We start from the raw sequence: 23,577 nt of genomic DNA, 5'->3' as shown, positions 1-23,577 counted from the left end.
AAATTAAATTGATTGGACGTGATTTGGAAAGGTGCATACCTCTCTCTACAAGGTGTCACAACTGAAAATGCGTACTGTACAGTGATGGGATTCACAAAATTTTGCTACCCGTTCTGCGGGCGTGGCTTGGTGGGTGTGGAGTGGCTTGGTGGGTGCAGCTTGCTAAGCATGGCAGGGGAAGGATACTGCAAGATCCCCATTCAGTCCCCACTCCAGGGGAAGGTTACTGCAAAATCCCCATGTCCTCCCGATCAGCTGGGACTCGGGAGGCAGAGAACAGTTGGGGGTGGAGCCAGACAGAGGTGGTATTTACCGGTTCTCCAAACTACTCAAAATTTCTGCTACCGGTTCTCCAGAACTGGTCAGAACCTGCTGAATACCACCTCTGGTACTGTAGCATAGCAAAATTGATGAGGTCAAAGAAACTGCCTACAGAACTCAGAGACAGAGGTATTGCCAGGCACAGATCTGCGAAAGCTACAATAAAAATTCTGCTGCACTGAAGATTCCTAAGAGCACAGGGGGCTCCATCATTCTCAAATGGAAGATGTTTGACGCAACTAGGACTCTTCCAAGAGCTGGTCACCCAGTCAAGCTCAACAATCGGTGGAGAAGGGCCTCAGTAAGAGAGGTGACCATGAAACCAATGGTCACTCAGAGTGAGCTCCAGAGATCCTGTGTGGAGATAGGACAGAGTTCCAGAAGAACAAACAGGACTACAGCCCTCCACCGATCTGGGCTTTATGGCAGAGTGGCTAGATGGAAGCTTCTCCTCCATGAAAAAACACATGGAAGTCCACATAGTTTGTTCCTTACAGTCTGAGAGTCCTTTAGGTGTGCTTTTTGCAAATTCAAATTGGGCTTTCATGTGTATCTTTTGCAAACTCCAATTGGGCTTTGCACCGAGGAGAGACTTCCATCTAGCCCAGGGGTCCTCAAACTTTTTAAACAGGGGGCCAATTCACGGTCCCTCAGACTGTTGGGAGGTCCGGACTGGCTGGGTGGGCATGGCTAGGTGGTCATGTGACTGGGTGGACATGGCCAATTTAGCAGTCCATTAAACAATGCACATAAATTAAACTTTAATTTGTTATGCTCCTGGGGGTGGAAAGCGGGTTAGTGAAGGGATGTGGCTACCTTGGGTGTGTGTGTGAGTGAGAGGGACTTCTGTTTGTGTGTGTGTGTGTGTGTCTCCCTTCCCCCCTCTCTCTCTTGGCTGGGGAGGTGAAAAATTGGCCCGTTTTTGGTCTCCTTGGCCTCCGGAACCACTCTGCCGCCACAAAACGGGCCCATTTTTGGCCTCCTGAAGTCTCCATGCATCCCATTTTGGGCTCCTCGGCCTCCAGAAGTTGGGTGGGGAGCAGCGGGTAGGTGGGGTGATTTGGGCTGGGCAGACCTGTGGTCCCACATGGGCTGGCCCGAATGGCTTTGGCCAGCCATATCTGACCCGTGGGCCATAGTTTGAGGACCCCTCATCTAGCCACTCTGCCATAAAGCCAAAATGGATGGAGGGTTGGAAGACTGCCAAATGTGGTAGCTAATAATACCATCTTCCTGCCTTAGTTATGCAAGGAAATCCTAATTTTGACACAAGCCCTAAAAGAAAAGAATCAAACCAGAATTAAATTGAAATAGTGCAATTTCACACTGAATTTTCCTCCAACCTCTTTGGTCAACATTGAGGGTTTCCATAAATACTTCTGAAGCAGAATCTGCTGACAAGTAAGTCTTTCCTTAGAAAGGCCATTTTTTGCCTCTGGTATAAAATGAACTTTTGTTCCCTGTCTTTTGTCTTACAACTCTATCACTTCCTAATTTCACATTTAAATGGTGCCATCCATTAAAGTGTGCAGTTTTCGGGACTAATAAAACCGTATCATTACAGAATGCATAGCTAAACCATGAAATATGCAGTCATCCAAAATGATGCCTGCCTATTTAGACCATTGAAAAAGATAGCTCTGAAAACAGGGCAGATTGGACTATTAATTAGTGACTATTAATCTCTATGCTAATTTACTACCTCCAGAATCACAGGCAGCATGATTTAAACACCAAGTTTCTAGGGAACAGTGGTGGAGAGTGATTATAATCCTGCTGGCCATGTTTGTAAACTTCTTGAACTTAATTCAGTTATCTGCAGGCTATGGTCAAATAAGCCAAGATGCCCGCCGTGACTGAATTAATCTTTGCCTGTTTTTTTTTATTTTATGTTGCATCTAATATAGGAAAATCCGTCCTATTTATTATTTTACATATTCTCTAAACATGTCCTCTAGAGATTACATCATGGAAAAAATTAGCTAAGTAAAAAGTAACCCGCTGTAACCCTCTTTATTCCTACTGTAGCTTTCTTGACTGACCTGGGATTTTATGCAAACCACCATTCATTGGATAGATTGCCTAGACCAGGGGTGTCAAACTCAAGCAATAGCAGTTAGCAATAGCAGTTAGACTTATATACCGCTTCATAGGGCTTTCAGCCCTCTCTAAGCGGTTTACAGAGTCAGCATATTGCCCCCAACAACAATCCGGGTCCTCATTTTACCCACCTCGGAAGGATGGAAGGCTGAGTCAACCCTGAGCCGGTGAGATTTGAACAGCCGAACTGCAGAACTGCAGTCAGCTGAAGTAGCCTGCAGTGCTGCATTTAACCACTGCGCCACCAGAGGCCCAGATCCAGCCCGCGAGGTACCTAGATCTGGCCCGTGGAGTTGCCCTGAAAACAATGAAGAACCAGCCAACAGTGCCTCTGCCAGCGAAAACGGGCTCCCGAGCTCTGTTTTTGGCTGCCATGGCCTCCTGCAACTCTCCATTTTCACTGGCAGAGGGCTACAGAAGGGCATGGCAGCCAAAACAGAGCTCGGGCCCATTTTTGCTGGCATTTACACCACAGGCCACCACAGGGCACCCCTGACAGAAGTGACGTCACCCATGTCCCCTTCAGCCCCCTGAGGTCAAACACAGCCCTGATGTGCCCCTCAAAGAAATCGAGTTTGACATCCCTGGTCCAGAGGAAAAAGAGACATCCCTAGTACTGCAGTAATATTCTGAAAGCAAGCACCAAGATAGGTAAAGGTTCCCTCACACATACGTGCTAATCGTTCCTGACTCTAGGGGGAGGTGCTCATCTCTGGTTCAAAGCTGAAGAGCCAGTGTTGTCCAAAGATGGTCATGTGGCCGGCATGACACAACGCCAAAGGCACATGGAACACTGTTAACTTCCCACCAGAGGTGGTCCCTATTTTTCTACTTGCCTTTTTATGTGATTTCAAACTGTTAGGTTGGCAGAAGCTGGGACAAGTAACGGGAGCTCACTCCATTACATGACATTAGGGATTCGAACCACTGAACTGCTGAACTTTCTGATCGACAAGCTCAGCGTCTTAGTCACTGAGCCATAGCATCCCATCAAAAAAACATCAAGATACAATGACCTTAAATCCAGGTTCAGTTGGCCTTTGTGTAGATAATCCCTGTCTTCATTTTTGTAAGATCAACATCTGGAGATGAATTATAGAAGTAATTTGCGGTTATTGCTGTGATGCCCAAGTGGCTCTGACTGTCAATTGAAATTCAAATGGATCGAGTTTCAGTCTGAGGGAGAAGGCTCTCCTTTATTTCTCAAGAATTTTAATCGCCTTTTTTGCCCAGCCTTTTTTGCCTAGGTATATGCTTTCTGAGGGTCCACGTATTGTATGGTCAATTAAAACATATATTCCAATAGTACCAGGGGTGGGCTTCAAAAATTTTAACAAGGGGTTCTCTGCCCAGTTGCTGGATGGGCGTGGCCATGGTGGACGTGGCCTAGTCGGCCTCCTGCATCATGGCGGGGAGTGTTTTTGCCCTCCACAGGCTCTGGAGGCTTTTTTTGAGCCTCCGGGAGGGCAAAAATGGCCTCCCCAGGCTCTGGAGGCCTTCCGGAGGCCAGAAATAGGCCATTTCCGGCCTTCCTGAACTTCCGGTAGGCCTGTTTTTCACCGTCCCCAAGCCTCCACGCGCCCCCTGCACTTACCTATATCCAAAACGGGCCGTGTGGGGAATCCTGGGAGGGCAGGGTGGGTGGGGCCAGCCAGCAGTGGGATTTGAGGGTTCTCTGAACTGCACATAATCTTAACTAGAGCTTTTCCCAAACCCCTGAGAACCTCCAGCAGCCCACCCCTGAACCTTTTTCTGGCAAAGAAATGCTTGCAAAATGAAATGTTTCATTTTTCCAAAAGCCCTTAATGCTTTCAACAAAGTTCTTTAGAATGTTGCTGGTTTGCCTATTTTTTGGTTTGCTGTGTTGACCAAAAAAACCCCCAAAAAACAAAAATCTCATGTCCGTAAATGATATACGGAACCAATGTGTGCATCAAAAGAGTCTCCTTCACTCTGTCTAAACGTATATGTTCCTGCTGAATGGTTTGAATTCTACTGATGGAACTTCTGCAGAGGTACAAAAATTCAAATGACCACCAGATGGCAGCTATGGCTTTATTTTTCCCCTATTCCTTTGCTGCCACCTATTGGTCATATGGATTTTTGCAGGTCAGGTATGGCAACCCCAGACTTCATGATGTTCCTACGGATATTTTTGGTTGTTGCTGTGGCACAAATAAAACTACCATATCAATACACATTTTGCATTTTTTTTTCTTTCGTGGTCAATGTAACTATTTATCTTCATGTATGTATGTGTATTAGGACTGAGTATGATTTGAAAATGATTTAGAAGTACTTCACAGAAACCCTTTTTGCTAATTTATTAAAATAATTTAATATTTTTCAAACTTCGGCCTCAGTGTGAAAAATCCTGCTGCTTTCATAACAAAGTAGTATTAAATTTGCTTCTGTTTTTTTCTGGTCATACCATTCTAATAGCTTCTAAATATCCCATCATGCAATTGCTAAATGCCACTAAATAAATAAAGGACTATAGGAGCTAAATTCTCCTAAAGCTTGCATACTGTATATGTGAATGAAGGTGACTACGCTTAGCTACTGTGCTGTATCTCTGCAGAACTACAATACCTCTGGGCCAGTTACAAAAATTTAAAGTCATTATGAAAATGTTGTCCACCCTGATCTACCATAAACCTTCTGTTAGAAACCTGTATAGTTTTAGTCTGGCAAGATTCTTTCTAGATGGTACGGAACAAATAAAGAACTTTGACTGGGTTGTTCTATATCACTTGTGGGCTGGGCCTGACATAATCTCTGGTTTGCCTCACTAATTAGACATCTAAGTGGTGTTTTCCTGGCAGATTTAATGTCTGACAAATTAAGGGAAGCAATTGGTGGATTTCCTGCCAGGAAAAACAACCACCAACTGCTGGAGGAGGAGGTGAGTTTTGACAGAGGATTACACCCATCAGTTTATCCATCCTTAAGAAACTGATCCTCTCCTATTTTCCTGGGAAGCCCCCACCTACGCTACAGAATCCCTTTTCTGTTCCTTGTGCTTGCTCAGTCTGTATCTCTTGTTCTCTGACTTTCTTGCATTCCCACGATTTTATTTATTTATTTTGTCAAGCATGAATTAGATAACAGATATAAGTATAAACATGATTATGAATACATGAAATGAATACAAATACAAGGGAATATTAGGACAGGGATGGTAGGCATGCTTGTGCGCTTATGCATGCCCCTTAAAGACCTCTTGGGAATGCGGTGAGGTTGACACTAGACAGCTCTACATGGGGCAGCCCTTGAAGAGTGTTCGGAGACTCCAGCTGGTCCAGAATGCAGCCGCGCAAGCGATTGTGGGTGCACCCCAGTACACCCACGTTACACCTATCCTCCGCGAGCTGCACTGGCTACCTATTGGTCTCCGGATACGCTTCAGGGTGCTAGTTATTACTTAAAAGTCCTACATGGTATTGGACCTGGGTACTTGAGAGACCGCCTTCTGCCGATTACCTCCCACAGACCCATTCGATCCCACAGATGAGGCCTCCTCCGTATTCCATCTGCCAGCCAATGTCGGCTGGCGACTACTCGGAGGAGGGCCTTCTCTGTGGCTGCCCCGGCCCTTTGGAACAAGCTCCCCGTGGAGATTCGGACCCTCTCCACCCTTCAGGCCTTCCGGACAGCCGTGAAGACCTGGCTGTCCCAGCAAGCCTGGGGTTGAGTTCCCCACCCCCTACTCGAATTTGCTGTGTCTGTTGTGCTTTTAAATTGTTCGTATTGTCTGATTGTCTTTGTCTTACTTTTTGCAATTTCCTCTCCCTTGGTTTTGTTCAGCCGCCCTGAGTCCCTTCGGGGAATAGGGCGGCTTACAAATTGAATAAACTCAAACTCAAACTAAAGTTTTGGGGGTTTGGGGAAGAAACCATAATGTCAGATAGTCACAATGTCACTCACAGGTCTTTCACTCTGCCTTTTCCTCTTTCACTCATCGGGTTGTCTCTTCTCCCACACTCTGTCTCTCTCAGGTACTTGTTTCTCCACTTGGTCTTCCCAACTTCCTCTTCCCCTAGCCTCCGGAGCCTTGAGAGGTCAAAAAACAAAACTTCTGGAAGTTCAGAAATGGGCATGTTTCTGGCCTCTGGACGTGCTCCCGAGCCTAGGGGAGGGTGTTTTTGCCCTCCCAGAGGCTTGATGAAAGCTTCCGGAGCCTGGGGAGGATGAAAACTCCTCCCGGCACAGGGAGGGGGGAGTTGTGCGTACATGCATGGGAGGGTCACACATGCATGCATAGGAGGGTGGAGTGCATTGCATTGTGGGTGTGGGGCACAAGCACATGCACTGTTGTGCACATGCACACGATTTGGGCACACGTTTACCAAAAGGTTCTCCATCACTGCTCTATGGCGTCCCATTTAGGCCCCCTTTTTGTTAGCCAAAGCGCATGGGCGGTAGGCTGAGTGCCTGCGCGGGCACACACACGCTCACATTTGTGAACCGGTAGGGAAGGTAAGTGAATACCACCTCTGATTAGATCAAATTAGATGATCTCAGTGGTGAACTGGGAATGAGAAAAAGCCTTAGAATTGGTCTTAAGGAGGATCTATCTTAAGGAATTAAAGAGACATCTTCCAACCACAGAGGTGTGGATGAGATCTTAGTGAAAATTATTACTTTCCTTCAGGTCTTTTAGTCAATCATGCAGGGGGGGGGGCGGAGCTGCAGCCGGTGCAGCTGGAGCGTGTTTGCAGTAGTGCCTTCCGATTTTATTTTATTTTATCAATTTTTAGTACTCCCATTGGATCCTTTTTTATTTAATTAACATTTTTGGTGGAGATAACAGTGTAGAACATAATACAAACAAAAATGTTTGTTGCTGCCGAGAATTAAAAAAGCATGGGAAAAAGAAACACCATGGCACCAGCCCAGGGTCTCTCCCTCCAGTGAAGACAGCAAAGCAACCAAGAATTGAGGAGCTCTTTGATGGCAAGAGATCTGTAAGTAAAACTAACACTGCCCCATCCCCAACAATCTGGAGAGATTAGAACGGGACCGGCGAAAAGATGTGGCAAAACAGCATTTACTAGACTTTCCCGATCTGGCGGCGGGGAGGGAACAAACTGAAAGCCAGCTCTTCTCACAAACAACTAGCCCAATAACTTCCTATATGGTGGCTGAGCTAAAGGCAAAAAAGGCGACCAACAACCAGATAATTCACAGTACGGAGAGTTTACCTTGGGAAAATTCAACTGAGTTTATGGCAAAGCAATGCCTTCTCACAGCGCAAACGGTGGTTTCAATATTTGAACAATTCATTGCCATCCAACATGATATAGACATTGAAAAAAGATTTAGCTGCTTTCCTTCAAGTACAATATCGGGACCCAGGTACCCCCCCCCCTAGTTCTTGCAGAAGACTTGGTTAACTCCCATAGGCAGGATAAGGAAAAGGCAAAAGAGCAAAGAGCTAGAGAAACAGTTAAAGAGTCAGATAAAAGGTGGCAGTCCTCTCAGAAAAACAGTCCCTCCCCAGACAAGGCAACGAGAGGAAAAGGTATCAATAAAGAAGAAATCAGGAAAGCATCCCTCCCTCAATTGCAACAATCACATCGCTCACTACAAACCCAGCAGATTGCTTTTAGAATCTCTATGAACAGACTTAATTATGGATGTTGGTATTCCAGAAGTGCAATACTAAATTCCCTAAGCCAGCTTCTTCACTGTCACAGGGGCATGATTGATCTCCGTGCTGTGGAGTGGTTACCTGAGGCCCAAATTGGAAGCGGATTCTCCTGTCTTTCAAACAGCCCACCATACCACAGATGTTATTCAAGATGAAGGCACATTTAGCCTCCTTCCAAATCTTTCCCATCAGAGTCTTTGGTGAGGAAAGGGTTACTCCATTAATAGCTAACATGCGAGCTCCCAAGGTGGCTGCCTCCTCCTCATTTTCAACCTTGGAAAAGAGAGAAAGACAGTGGGAGTCAACCAGCCTTACCCTGCGAAGAGATACACATGACCTAGACGGGTCCTCCCTATTTTTAAAGGCCAATTCAGTGTGCGATGACACCTCAATCCATGGTAACAACCAGACAATGCCCAGTTAAGAATTGAGACAGGCATGCCTCAAATTCAGGTAAAAGCCTGGAAGATGATGATCATTCATTGGCTTAAAATGCATTTCTTTCCAGAGGGACTCTCCCCACTATTGTTGACTGACAATTTCCCCTCCCCCTGGAAACAGGCAATTGATCACAAGCTGGGCTCTTATGGGCTCTCACTGGTATTCTTAATGTCCCTAGGCTTTGATCAAGCAAAGCAAGTAGTAATTAATAGAATGAAGGACATAGAGTTCCAAGAAGAACTAAATAGGTTGCCTCTCCACAGTAGCGACAGAATCAAACAGGGTGTGTGGGAATCAGCAAGATATCTAAATGACCTGATCTTCCCAAAACAAAGAATAGCTTTCTTCAGAGCCAGATTTAACATTCTTCCTTCAGCACTCCTCCAAGCCAGGTATAAGAGAACACCTATAGCAGAACGGGTTTGTATATGTGGTAAAGGAGAAGTGGAAGATAATTCACATGTTCTATTACATTGCGAGCTATACAGAGCTTGTAGGTCTGTACATATTCTCCCCTTATTAGAGAGATTGCCAGAGAGGGCAGACAATTTTTATCTAGGCTTTCTCCTCCAGGACACTAACCCGGTTACCACATATGCAGTGGCAAAGTTCTGTGTTGCTGCAATGTCCATAAGAAAAAAATTGGCTACAGAAGTATAGTTGTCATCTTGTACCAATTGTCTGGACATATCTCTAACAATCTTTGGATCATTGTACTTACTCCTATACTTAACAGCGTTGCACCCAGGTAAACCAGGGAGTGGCCCGAACAATCTGAGAACATGTATGTTATTTTCCACTTTTAACGTCAATACTTTTTAATTATATCTTAATGTCAGTACTTTTTAACATATTGTAAAAACTAATGTGTATTGCTGGTCTTTGACTGTAATAAAGATTTATTCTTGACTTATACTTGGCTCAATCACGCAATTAAGTAGTAAAGCAGAAGGATATTATACTGAATTGGACATGCTCTGACTTGATCTATTACTATTTTAATGAATGTTTTATGTTGACATTTTGTATTTTGTGATTAACTGGGAAATGTTTTATGATGAAAGGCGGAATATTAAAGAATTATAATTAATGTAGATCAATGAAATCCAGTTTAAGTGGATTCAACTTAAGTCCCGTATAAATTTAGAAAAGAAGTGAGTCATAAATTTGTTTAGAAATGAACCTATGGTAATCACGAGTATGGCCAACGAGCCTAAAAAGGTGCTACCAGATCCCTAAATTAAATGAAACATAATGAAAATAAATATACCCCAAAAGTTAAAAAAATCTCAGTGTTCCTGCACAAAGCTCACAAGATTTCAACAATTTTAATTTTATGTTTTAACTTCTCATATCATTGTGTGTTATTGTACAGTGTGCCTATCATATGAGAAAAAAAAATAATTGCCTTAATTCAGCTAGAGCCAATCCTTTAAACCAAATAGTTACTTATTTTTATTTTGGGGAGGGGTGATGGTGGAAATGTCAGTGAGAAAATATGGTGGGTTCCTGCCTTCCTAACAATAGAGAAAGTCAGGTGGCCATTAAGAATAAAATTTCTTGCTCATTGTCCATGTCCATTAGAGAATACTTGATTTTAGGTCTGTTTTTCAAGGTAGCCCCCAAAATATATAGACTTATCTCTCCCTGTAATTATGATTTGTAGAAAGATATTTTCCAAGAGACTACAAAGAATAACAACCAGCTGAAGGTCAACTAAGAGGGCACAAAACAAATGTTTTGTTGATTGTCAGTCCTCAGTTCTGTGTTTTTTATCAAGAAGACAATAGACAGACAGACATGATAGATAGAAGATAGATGGATGGATGGATGGATGGATGGATGGATGGATGGATGGATGGATGGATGATAAGCAGCTGGTTCAGCCCACCCACCTACCCACCCCGGCTCTATGTAGTCCTATTTAGGCACATTTTTGAGTCTGGGCACATGTGCAGAAGGTGCACGAGTGAGCAATTCATGCGCAAAATGCCCGGGCGCATATGCTGAAGGCGCACATGTGCGTGAAGCGGGCACGCAGTGCAAACCAGTGGTAACAAAATGTGCCACCTACCATTGATGATAGATGATAGATAGATAGATAGATAGATAGATAGATAGATAGATGATAGATAGATAGATAGATAGATAGATAGATAGATAGATAATGATAGGTAGATAGATAGATAGATAGATAGATAGATAGATAGATAGATAGATAGATGATAGATAGATAGATAGATAGATAGATAGATAGATAGATAGATAGATAGATAGATAGATGATAGATGATGATAGATGATAGATGATAGATGATAGATGATAGATGATAGATGATAGATGATAGATGATAGATGATAGATGATAGATGATAGATGATAGATAGATAGATAGATAGATAGATAGATAGATAGATAGATAGATAGATAGATGATAGATAGATAGATAGATAGATAGATAGATAGATAGATAGATAATGATAGGTAGATAGATAGATAGATAGATAGATAGATAGATGATAGATAGATAGATAGATAGATAGATAGATAGATAGATAGATAGATGATAGATGATGATAGATGATAGATGATAGATGATAGATGATAGATGATAGATGATAGATGATAGATGATAGATGATAGATGATAGATGATAGATGATAGATGATAGATGATAGATAGATGATATAGATAGGATAGATAGATATGATAGATATGCTATGATAGGTAGGTAGATAGATATGATAGATATGATATGATAGGGAGGGAGGGAGGCAGGGAGGGAGAGAGAGAGAGAGAGGGAGGGAGAGAGGGAGAGATATTTACATTTTAATAGCCTGGTAAACATGTGCTGAGTCATGGCTAGAATAATTCTATTTTATTGAATAAAGCATGGCTGGCTCAGGAATTCTGGGGGTTGAAGTCCACAAGTCATAAAAGGCCCATCCTTCCGCACCCCTGAGCTAAGGAGTAGATAAATGTCTGGAAGTCTTCATAGTACTATTACTGTAGTCACAGTTGTGTTTACTGGATTATTTGCATATAATAAATATTTCAAAGTCAATGACTAATCTGAAACTTCATGAAGGGATTGATGAGCTGAAGAGTGGACCCCTGACCTAAAGGTTGTTGCATTGCTTCTGAAGGTCATATCCCTACTTCTGTACCCTTCATTCCCTGTGCTCCTTTCAGGGTAGACAAGCACTTCCACTTCAGTTCTCTAGAATGCACTGCAGCAAACATGTCCCCTTTCCTGTGCTCCTTACCTTGTTTTCTAGGACTTAAAGAATATTTCAGACCACTTTGCCTAGGTAACCACTCTTATGAGCTGTGGTGGCACAGTGGTTAGAGTGCAGTACTGCAGGCCACTTCTGCTGACTGCCGGCTGACTGCAGTTCGACAGTTCAATTCTCATCGGCTCACGGTTGACTCAGCCTTCCATCCTTGCAAGGTCGATAAAATGAGGACCCAGATTGTTGGGGGCAATATATGCTGACTCTGTAAACTACTTAAAGAGAGCTGTAAAGCACTGTGAAGTGGTATATAAAGTCCAAGGGCTATTGCTATATTTTTCTTGTGTCACCTCTCTTGATGGCTGATTTATGTGATTTATGTGAGCACGCTCACATTTGGGAACCAGTAGCAAAGATAAGTGAGTCCCACCTCTCTCTCCCTTTCTCCCTCTCCCTCTCCCTCCCTCCCTCCCTCCCTCCCTCCCTCTCTCTCTCTCTGTTGGTTCTAGTGTGTGACTGTCAAAAGGTCAATCTTAAATGTCCTTCTTTGTGCCTATCTGCTTGGCTTTGTATAAGTCTCAGAAATCCATCACAGCTGGTGGTGTCCGAAATGTCTGTCTGCCTTACGCAGAGTTTATTTGGCTTTTATACAGTTTTAACAAGCAAAGCAATGGCAGGGGTAGCAACAGCATCTTATTGGTACATTTTCCTGAAAAAAGATGAGAAATAACATGATTAACTGTTTCTCCTCGTTGAGGTGTGGCCCAAAACGCCCCTGAATAGGTAAAAATATATAAATGAATATACTTCCAGAGAGCCAGAGAGGGAACGTAGGTGACATCCATTTGCCATAGTTCATTAGAGGCCAAACCATGGGGATTAACTTCCATGTCCCCAGAAGGGGATGTCCCAGAACATTCGGGGCAAAATGAACCTGCTCGGTGCCAACCCTCTGGCATTCTGGTGGGGAAAAAAGTGATTAAAGAATGGATCTGAAAAGAGAATAGGTAAACATAAACAACAAAATCTGCTTAAATGGAACATTCGGAGAGAGGTCCAGAAAGGAACAAATAATTACGTATATGAGAAACAAAATATAAATGCTTTCAGTCTTATAATAGTTGCTACAAAGTAAAAAACAAAGCCATGAAATTAAGTCAATCCTGGGTGTGATGTAAGCACCTGGAAAATCAAAAATAAGTTGACACACATAATGAAAGTCAGAAATTTAGTTAAAAAGCTTGTTGAGAAAAGATTTAGAAAGCTAAAATAGCAGCAGCTAATTCTGAGTGTTGCAGGGACAACTGTATTGCAGGGTAGGAAACTTTCCAGATACAAGAATCCTTATAAGTAATTGCTCCTCTCGTTTGCCCTCCATCTGAAAAAACAATAAAAGCTTGCAAAAGTGAAGAAAACAAAAGCAATGGACAAACAAAAAAAAATCATTAAACACATCAGCCGAGGATCTTTAGGCAAATGATATGAAATACAGCCCACATAGTCAGTTAAAGCACACTGAAGAGATAAGTTATTCTGAAAATAACTTTGAAAATCAGATTTTAGAATAGGAAAAATAATATTAATCAAATCAGTCCAATTTCTTCTACAAACTGGGGATGGGGTCTTTTTGTCTTCTAATACAGATAACATTCCTATAGGCAGTTTACTATTAAAAATACATCAAAAAAGTTATCTAGTTATTTTGTTAGACAAGGCGTCGTAAGAGGGGCCAGTAAAAGTATCATAATCAGGAGAGGAACATCCTTGCAATTGTTTATACTTGACCCTGAGGCAATGTTAAGAGGGGTTTTAGGACAAAAAGTATGTATGTATGTATGTATGTATGTATGTATGTATGTATGTATGTATGTATGTATGTATGTATGTATGTATTTAGTGTCACAACCCCTGGTATGCCCCAATTATGGGAGGAAGCTAACAGCTTCCATTATCTGTCAATCGGCTCGTCACAAGAGTCCATCACGACAGAAACCCAATATTTTTACTGTTGCCTTTGTTATATTTGTGTTATATTTGTGCTGATAAATAAATAAAGGGAGACTAGTATAGATCTATTTCAAGCTATTTAGCTCTCATCACTAGTGGCTTAATGGCTAAGACGTCTGCCTAAGATGTAATAGAGCATAGGTTCGAATCCCAGTAAGGTTATGGCTAGCTGATAGCTAATGATGGATAGCTAAATAGCTTGAAATAGATCTATACTAGTCTCCCTTTATTTATTTATCAGCACAAATATAACACACACACACACACACACACACACACACACACACACACACACACACACACACACACACACACACACACATATATATATATATATATATATATATATATATATATATATATATATATATATTGCAAAGGGAGGGAAGACACTGAATAAAACAGCATCCACCAATCAAAATAGCACAAATAATAACTACATTACATAGGACATTTCCCAATAAACCTGCGGGCAACCAAGCCCAACAGCTTTCCCACCAAGATCCTAAAGTATGAATTTTCAAATCAGAGGCCAAATTGTGTAAATATTGCACTGGTGCTGGATGATTCATGACTCATCTGAAAGATTGAAACAACACCTTAATTACTAAAATACCTTAAAAAGTAACATTAACTGTATTTGCCAAATTACACGCAACAGCATTAATATTAAAATAAGCGCAAGCAGCAAGCCCTGGTACACCCACTATAGATGCAGCCAATGCTACATATTCTACTTTATTAAACAAAGCTATCTCAGAGTCACAAATGCTATCTAGCGTGACTCCACGTCGAGAACGGCTTGAGTGAAGTCGCTGTTTGGAAAGCAAAACAGGAATTAACCAGCTAAGACAACATTGTGCTTCACTAATATTAGCAGGAATATAATGAAAAGTTTCTTGACCACATGTAAAAAACCATCCTTGTGGGAGCCAAACATAAGCAAAGTGAAAGGAAATCGCCTCAAAAGCTGTATAATTTAAAGCAGGTGAACCAATATGAAAACAGTGAGGTTTCTTACTTGAAGATGTACAATCAACTACTTTTGCGCACATCATATTCTCAAAAACGGCTACTATCAGGGTATACAAAGCAATTGCACCAGGGGGCGGATCATAGGCAATCAACCCCCAACTAGATATAGTCTTATAGTTAAAGTTTTCATTCAATAGCAATCTACTCAAACCAGTAGAGTGTAGAATTACTGCAGGTGGGATACAAACAAGCATGTAGAAAGCAAATTTTCCATGTCATACGATTCAGATAAGCAAGAGACATCAGTGTATGTGATGTTAGCTAGCTGCGTCCATAGGTTTTGCTTCAGTCTCTGTTCAAGCAAGTGTTGGGGTGAGCTGACCACTGCTGTCGCTGAAGGGAAGCAATTAACAATCAAACATAAACAAGTGATGACTAAGGAATTGGCAGTTAAAACCGCAAAAATGGCAGCGCATAAGTTCTCGGGGGTTTGTCCCACATGTCGTTGTTGCAGCACTGCTTGCGCTTTGGTGGTCAGGATTTTTCACATCACTGGACGGCTGGTCCGACAAGATCTATGCTGTCTGTAAAGTCACCTTGGTCATCTCTGGAACCGGATTCGGGAACTGGTACCATGACATCCTTAGCTGGACGAACACAATGTGCTAGAATCCACAAAGATCCTGTGGAAGCAAGCACAGCAAATCCTCGTCCCCCTAGAGGGGAAGGCAAAACAAACTTTTTCAATCTGTTATGTTACCCACGCCAAATTGGGATACACCAAATTGGACAAATTCAACAAATTGATTGATTGGGGCCAAATTGATTGATTTGGTATCCAAGAGCCCTCCTTTTTAATTGTTTGTGAAGGCAGTCCTTAAAAGGACCAATCAACACGTTCCACAATGGCTTAACCTGTGGAATTGTAAGGAAGCCCATAAGTTAAACAATGTTCCAAGTTGTACAAAATTGCAAAAAGGCCAATGAAAAATAGGCCGGGCCATTATCCGTTTTTAAAGAGAAAGGTTTACCCAAGGCAATAATGGCTGAAAAAAGATGAGAAATAACATGATTAATTGTTTCTCCTCGTTGAGGTGTGGCCCAAAACGCTCCTGAATAGGTAAAAATATATAAATGAATATACTTCCAGGGAGCCAGAGAGGGAACATAGGTGACATCCATTTGCCATAGTTCATTAGAGGCCAAACCATGGGGATTAACTTCCATGTCCCCAGAAGGGGATGTCCCAGAACATTCGGGGCAAGATGACCCTGCTCGGTGCCAACCCTCTGGCATTCTGGTGGAAAAAAAAAAGTGATTAAAGAATGGATCTGAAAAGAGAATAGGTAAACATAAACAACAAAATCTGCTTAAATGGAACATTCGGAGAGAGGTCCAGAAAGTAACAAATAATTACGTATATGAGAAACAAAATATAAATGCTTTCAGTCTTATAATAGTTGCTACAAAGTAAAAAACAAAGCCATGAAATTAAGTCAATCCTGGGTGTGATGTAAGCACCTGGAAAATCAAAAATAAGTTGACACACATAATGAAAGTCAGAAATTTAGTTAAAAAGCTTGTTGAGAAAAGATTTAGAAAGCTAAAATAGCAGCAGCTAATTCTGAGTGTTGCAGGGACAACTGTATTGCAGGGTAGGAAACTTTCCAGATACTGCTGTACGTAACCTTTCCTCCCTACTTACATCTGGTTCTGCTAATTAGGTGAGCTCATAGGTTAAGAGGTAATCAGCTACTTAGATCACAGCTTTTTACTGCACCCGTCTTTACGTAACCTTTCCTCTATTCCTACAGCTTTGTTGTGTAAATAGTTTGGGGCAGCCTAATTGTGGGTTTGGGGAAGTGTGGATGAACAGTTCTTTGTCTGGTTAATTACTTTTACCTAGATAATTGGTTTTACTATTTATCAGTTGTTTGTTTAGCAGAGATGGGCTTACTGATTTTTACAGTAATCTTTGTTAAAATAATACCAAACAAATAGTATTTGATTGCAACATAGTTTCTAGCTTTGGCCAATTATTTCAGTGGGGGAAGGAATCTCCTAGGATCATTATTAATTATTCAAATTCTTTTAATTCTTAAAATTAGAATTCTCAGAGTTAACAGATGAACGGCAAAAGGGGTTTCATCCTCGTGTCCTCTGTCTGGGGGCGGGGCATACCCTTAAAATCAAATCTTGGGTCTTATATGGGCCTTTTTATTGTTTTCACAACAGTAGCCATTCAAACATTCAAAGCTTATACATTGTCTACTTTATTTCATTCTCTTGTCCATTGACAGAAATGGCAGCCTAGATTTATCTTATTTTATTTCTTAATTTAGGCAATTGCCTTCAATTCTATGATCACTATTGTCTGGAGATTGCATTGCTTGTATGTTTTTTTATGGTGAAATTTGGAAAGTGCATCATTGTCAATTCTATATTATCACTAATATACATTCTTTTAAAACAAAGAGTTATTGGAAAAAATAATGTGATTGAAAACATGCTTTTCGATGCTGGGAAAAGTAATTTGTAGGCTTAAGTACTTTGTTTTCATTTTTCACTGTAATTTTGGTTGTGGATACCAAGAAAGTTAATTGTAGATCTGTCCTCTTTTGTCCTTTGGTAACCCTAGCTATGCTGGAACCTTCCCTTGGTCAAAATTCAATTTCTGAAACTTCTTTGAATTATGAGTTGTTTTACATTACAGGTAGTCCTCAACTTATAACCACAGTTGAGCCCAAAATTTCTGTTGCTAAGTGAAACAATTGTTAAATGAGTTTGGGCACATTTTACAACCTTTCTTGCCCCAGATCAAGGATGTCAAATTGGTGGCCCACAGGCCGGATGTGTCATGCGCAGGCCACGCCCGCCCCAGCTCTGTAAATGGGAAAACCGGCACGAAACGTCATGTGACGGCAACATGATGCGGCAAGTTTGACACATGTGCCCTAGAGGTTAACTGAATCATTGAAGTTAGTAACATGATTGTTAAATGAATCTGGCTTCCCCATTGGCTTCGCTTGCCAGAAGGCCACAGAAGGTGATCACATGAACCCCTGGATGTTGTGATCGTCATAAATATGAACCAGTTGCCAGGCAGAATAGCAGAGTTAAGGTAAGGGACCTTGTAGGTCATCTAGTCCAACCACCCCTCAAGCAGGAGACCTATACCATTTCTGACAGATGGCTGCCAGTCTCTTCTTGAAAGCCTCCAGTGATGAAGCTGCCGTAACTTCTAAGGGGAAGTTTTTCCATTGGTTGATTGTTCTCGCAGTCAGAAAGTTTCTCCTTAATTCTAGGTTGAATCGGTCCTTGATCAATTTCCCTTCATTGTTCCTTGTCTGGCTTTCAGATATTTTGGAAAATAGGTTGTCTGCCCCAGTCCTTCTTTTCATTAAACTACACGTACCCAGTTCCAGCAACTGTTCTTCGTATGTTTTAGCCTCCAGTCCCCGTAATCATCTTTGTTGCTCTTCTTTGCACTCTTTCTAGAGTTTCAACATCTTTTTTACATCATTGCGACCAAAACTGGATGCAGTATTCCAAGTGTGGCCTTACTAAGGCTTTATAGAGCAGTACTAATTTTGATCCAGTTACCATGGGGATGCTGCAATGGTTGTTGGGAAAACGGTCATTAGTCACTTTTTTCAGAGTTGCTGTAATATTGAACTGTCACTAAACAAATAGATGTAAGTCAAGGACAATCTATATATTCTGTTACTCTCTTTTCTTTGTGCCAGGAGACCGATGAGTTGAAGCTTATTTCTAGCTAGGATAATGCCTGCTCTCCCACTTCCTTAATCATTTTTCATAATAATTAGTCTCCCTTCTGCCCATATCGATTTATATGATGACAGAGGACAAAGTCCCATGCAGATTAAAAGTCCGTGCAATAAGAAATTGTTCGATAACATAACTCCTTTAAATGTTGTTCCCACGTCCCAGAATGATGACAGCTTTCCTTTCAAAACTGGGTCCCAAAGCAATCAGAAGGAACCCCAAAGGACTGGAGAAATATCATAAACTAGTGCTGATAACCCGGCATTGCTTGGGTATTTATTTATAGGGGGAAAATGTCTGGACCAAACGTAATTTCTAATGTTGTATTTTCCTCCTTACCAGAGGGAACCCCCTTGTGGAGTACTGCGAAGATGTTCCCATAGCAGAAGTAGAAGCCATTTTATGGCAGTACAGTAGAAGCCATTTTACGACAGTACAGTAGAATCCATTTTAAGGCACAACAGATTGTATCTTAACAGACACACACACCCCAGAGGGGTATTAGGGGCCTCTTACCTTCACAGTATTTGTTTCCAGAGAGTAAGTCATCTGTATACCAACTGGTTGAAATTGCTTGAGGCGTTCCAGAGGTATGCTGGAACACACACACACATTGCTTTTTATTCTGCCTTTCTTAATGTATAAGTAAACCAAAGTGGCAAACATACATATTACCGGTACTTCTTCCTCTTATTTTTCCCCACTACAACAACTTTATGAGGTGGGTTGGACTCTGAGAGATGACCGGCCCAAAGTCACCAAGATGACTTGCATGCCAAAGGCAGGACTAGAACTCACAGACTCCTGGTTTCCAAGCTAGCACCTTAACCATTACACCAAGCACTCTCCCTCCATTTCTATTGAAGCTCAGATGTAGCTATAGCATCGTCAGGCGGCCACAAGAAGTTCAATTTTCTGGAGATTTTCCTTGGGCCCAGAGAAGATATAGGGAAATGTCCATCACCTCAGCTAGAGGTTCACAAGGCTTGCAAGTCAAGGAGAGGGCAAAGCTGCTTCCCTTAAAACCTAGCATTTGATAGGTGCAAGATGCATTGATGTCTCTATAGTTTTCTTGGTAAAATGAATCTGAGTCAGAAAAGGCAGAGAAAGCCCTTGGCCTAGGAACCAAGAGAGGGCATTGCCTTGGGAAAACCTTGCAAATCTACTGAAAGCTAGACAAACGTATTTAGCTATTCCTTTCCAATATAAGAGTATATCTGTAGCCTAGAGTTGAACTGTGGAGTCCTAGATGCTCTCAGAAATTGGCTGTTTGCTTGCAGACATTTCATTACCCAACTAGATAAGATCATCCATAGGAATAAGTACAGAGTTTGTTCTCTTTTTGTGTAGTAGCTTGCTCTGCCCATGTTGCCTTCTTTCCTCTTTGGTAGTTCTTTAATTAGGCTGTTGTTTTCTGCTTCATTGTTTGCTTAGTGTTAATCCCTGCTTATCTGGATGTTGGTTATTGGAGAGGATTTATTCTGTTCTTTTTGTTCCTTTCTTAACCTTTTTATTGATTAGTGTGTAAATATGATTTTTCAATGTGTCTATTGACCTGATTTTTTGTTCCAGTGTAACAAATGCAATGCACATAGTGGATTGCTTGTTTAATTCGTGGCACGACAAAACTGCGCTCCACTAAAGCGCGCCCAATTAAACCGCGTCGCTGACGTCATCAGCAGCGCGACAACAGCGACCGCGGAGAAAAAAGGGCGCTTTGAAAGCAAGCTGATTCAAGTTAAGGTAAGGGTTAGGTTTAGGGTTAGGGTTAGGTTAAGGGTTAGGGTTAGGGTTAGGTTTAGGGTTAGGTTAAGGGTTAGGTTAAGGGTTAGGGTTAGGTTTAGGGTTAGGTTAAGGGTTAGGGTTAGGTTTAGCGTTAGGTTAAGGGTTAGGTTTAGGGTTAGGTTAAGGGTTAGGGTTAGGGTTAGGGTTAGGTTTAGGGGGGTTAGGTTTAGGTTTAGGGGTTAATTTTAGCTTTAGCGTTCACAGTGTGCTTTTTTCGTCGCGCTGTGATGAGGTCAGCTACGCGGTTTCGTCGAGCGCGCTTTAGTCGAATGCGGTTTTGTGGTGGAACCTGTTTAATTCAGATTTAGCAGTGTCGTACAGCTACAAAAAGCAAATGGGATTTCAGGCTGGATCAGTGGAAATACCGGTACCTTGTCCAATCATGATTAGCAATCATTCTTGTTAGGTATATAATTCTAACAGTTAGGTTGGCAATAAATAAACCATGTAACAATGTTGTACCTGTTTCTTTAAGTCATACTGTAAAATGTGATCAGTTGCTGTTTTCCTCAATCGGATATAAGAGGGAGCCAGAACGACTGTTAGCTCTCTGTTCGTTAGATGCTGGACTGATCTGATCTGAGTGTTTTTGGAAGCTGGCTGTTAGAAAGTGCCGTGATCTATTGTAAGATTTGCAACTGTTAGCAAACTTTGAATGCTGAACTGATTATATGATACTGGACTATGTTATTTGGATTATCCCTTAACTGAAAGACATTGATGACTGACTGACTTATCCGTGTATGACTTGGACTGTTTGATGGACTCTGATACCTCTATTTCCACGAAAGTAAAAGCCTATTTAAACTGCAGTGTCTCTGTATCCTGGTTTTTGTGTTCTCCAACACAACTCTCACAATGCTTCTCTGAACGTACTCACTCTCCCAACGGGGAGCTTACCTAATTATTTTATTTTATTTGGGTTGGACAAGTATTGTGTTTAATTCAGACAAACAGGGGTTGGAAAAAGCATGTGGGATCCCCAGAGGATTCTATAGGTATGAAAAAAAAGGTATGAAAAAAAGCTCAACAGAATTGGGAACATTTCACTATTTGCAAATAATAGAAAAGATGTCACATAGATAGTGCAAGAGCAGAAGCAAAGACCTTGAGATCAGATGATGGTTATATAGGGTAGGCAGTCCAGAGGTGGGATTCAAAATGTTTTTCTGCTGGTTCTGTGGGAGTGGCTTGGTGGGCATGGCATGGCTTGGTGGGCGTGGCAGGGGAAGGTTACTACAAAATCCCCATTCGCTCTCGATCAGCTGGGACTCAGGTGGCAGAGAATAGATGGGGGTGGGGCCAGTCAGTGGGGCCAGTCAGAGGGGCCAGTCATATATTATCAGTCATTCTCTTATCAGTCATTGGCTTATGTGGGTATATGCATAATGGTTATCTTTTGAGAACTGAATGCAACCAAATTTCATTTTAATGTATGCTGATTAGTATACATTTAAAGTGACAATAAAGAGTTCTATTCTATTCTATTCTACTCTACTCTACTCTACTCTACTCTACTCTACTCTACTCTACTCTACTCTACTCTACTCTACTCTACTCTACTTTATTCCATTCCATTCCACTCCATTCTCTGAACGCATTAGCCTTAAGGAAAATTCCAGTGATTGAAAAATATTTTAGCAGCCATAAAAAAAGTTATGGCAGGAGTTTATTTACCTGTTCAAATACAACTCACTTTCCTGGTAGATGCATTTGTTAAGTGACTCCATTGGAATACACAAAGGACAGTCGTACCTGGAAACACCCAAAGAGAATTGAGCAGAGTATTTTGCTAAGTGAAGGACAAACAATGCTGTTATTCCCAAAACTTTATGTTTATCTTGACTATGTCCACATATATCGCCTGGGATGTATTTGAGTTGAAATACATTTCCTTTTGAACCAGTGGTGGGATTCAAACATTTTTACTATCGGTTCTATGGGTGTGGCTTGGTGGACGTGGCAGGGGAAGGATACTGCAAAATCCCAATTTCCTCCCGATCACTTGGGACTCGGGAGGCAGAGAATAGATGGGGGCGGGGCCAGCCTGAGGTGGTATTTACCAGTTCTCTGAACTACTCAAAATTTCCACTACCGGTCCTCCAGAACTGGTGAGAACCTGCTGAATACCACTTTTAGTAGGCACCCTTCACTTCCAAGGCAAGATATTCATGACTATGTTTAGTGGGAAAGGAAGAGGTTCAAGGGATATATATACCCTGATGCTTCTACTGTAAACAGAATATTTGATTTTGCAGAAACGATCTTCATTATTGGGGCTTCTTGTTCTGGAATATCTATCTGAACCCTTGTCAGAGCAGTGGTGGCAATGGTGTGATCAAAAGACTGGTTTTCGTATGCCCTCAGGGGACAGTTCAATAGCCATATGGAAATCACCACTTTTGACTTTTTTGGAAAGCACTTTGAGGGTGTCTATCTTCTTAATGCTTTACTGCCAGCTCCAAAGTATGGATTTGAGCTTCAGGACAGAAGTTTATGGCTCAATCTTGGGCAAAAGCTAGATAGAACCAGACTTTCCCACCATGCGTCTTTTGTCAGCAGAAGCAGATTTAAGTTAGGGGAAAGTCACATTTTGGTGTTCCTAAGGTGTGAACTATGGTGCTGAAGAAGACTCTTGCGAGTCCCTTGGACTGCAAGGCGATCCAACCGGTCAGTCCTAGAGGAGATCAACCCTGACTGCTCTTTAGAAGGCCAGATCCTGAAGATGAAACTCAAATAACTTTGGCCACTCAGTCAGAAGGAAGGACTCATTGGAGAAGAGCCTAATGCTGGGAAAGACAAAGGCAAAAGAAGAAGGGGACGACAGAGAAGGAGGAGTCACCGAAGCAGTAAAGCAGTAGGCGTGAGCTTAAATGGACTCCAGAGAATGGTAGAGGTCAGGAAGGCCTGGAGGAATGTTGTCCATGGGGTCTTGATGAGTCAAACACAACTTCGTAACTAACAACAACAATAACAACAAAGGTGTTTCTAGCAACAAGACCACTTTCACAGGAGATTCCCAATCACAGACTGTGGCTTCCCAACAATTCCTCTCAGTCTCACCCTCAGAAAAAGGTGTGTGTGTGTGTGTATGTGTGTGTGTGTGTGTGTGAGAGAGAGAGAGAGAGTTGTGGTGTGTGTGTGTGTGTGTGTGTGTGTGTGTGTGTGTGTGTGTGTGTGTGTGTGTGTTCAGAATGTCCTTGGTCCATGGGCTTCCTTCCATGACTATTACACCCGCTGGTGCTGAGATCCGGATCTCTCTCCTGGGACGCTGAGA

This window comes from Thamnophis sirtalis, unplaced genomic scaffold (assembly GCF_051295495.1).
Source record: "Thamnophis sirtalis isolate CommonGarterSnake01/CBP01778 unplaced genomic scaffold, rThaSir2_p1.2 scaffold_9, whole genome shotgun sequence".
Classification (NCBI taxonomy): Eukaryota; Metazoa; Chordata; class Lepidosauria; order Squamata; family Natricidae; genus Thamnophis; species Thamnophis sirtalis.
This window is presented reverse-complemented; position numbering follows the sequence as displayed.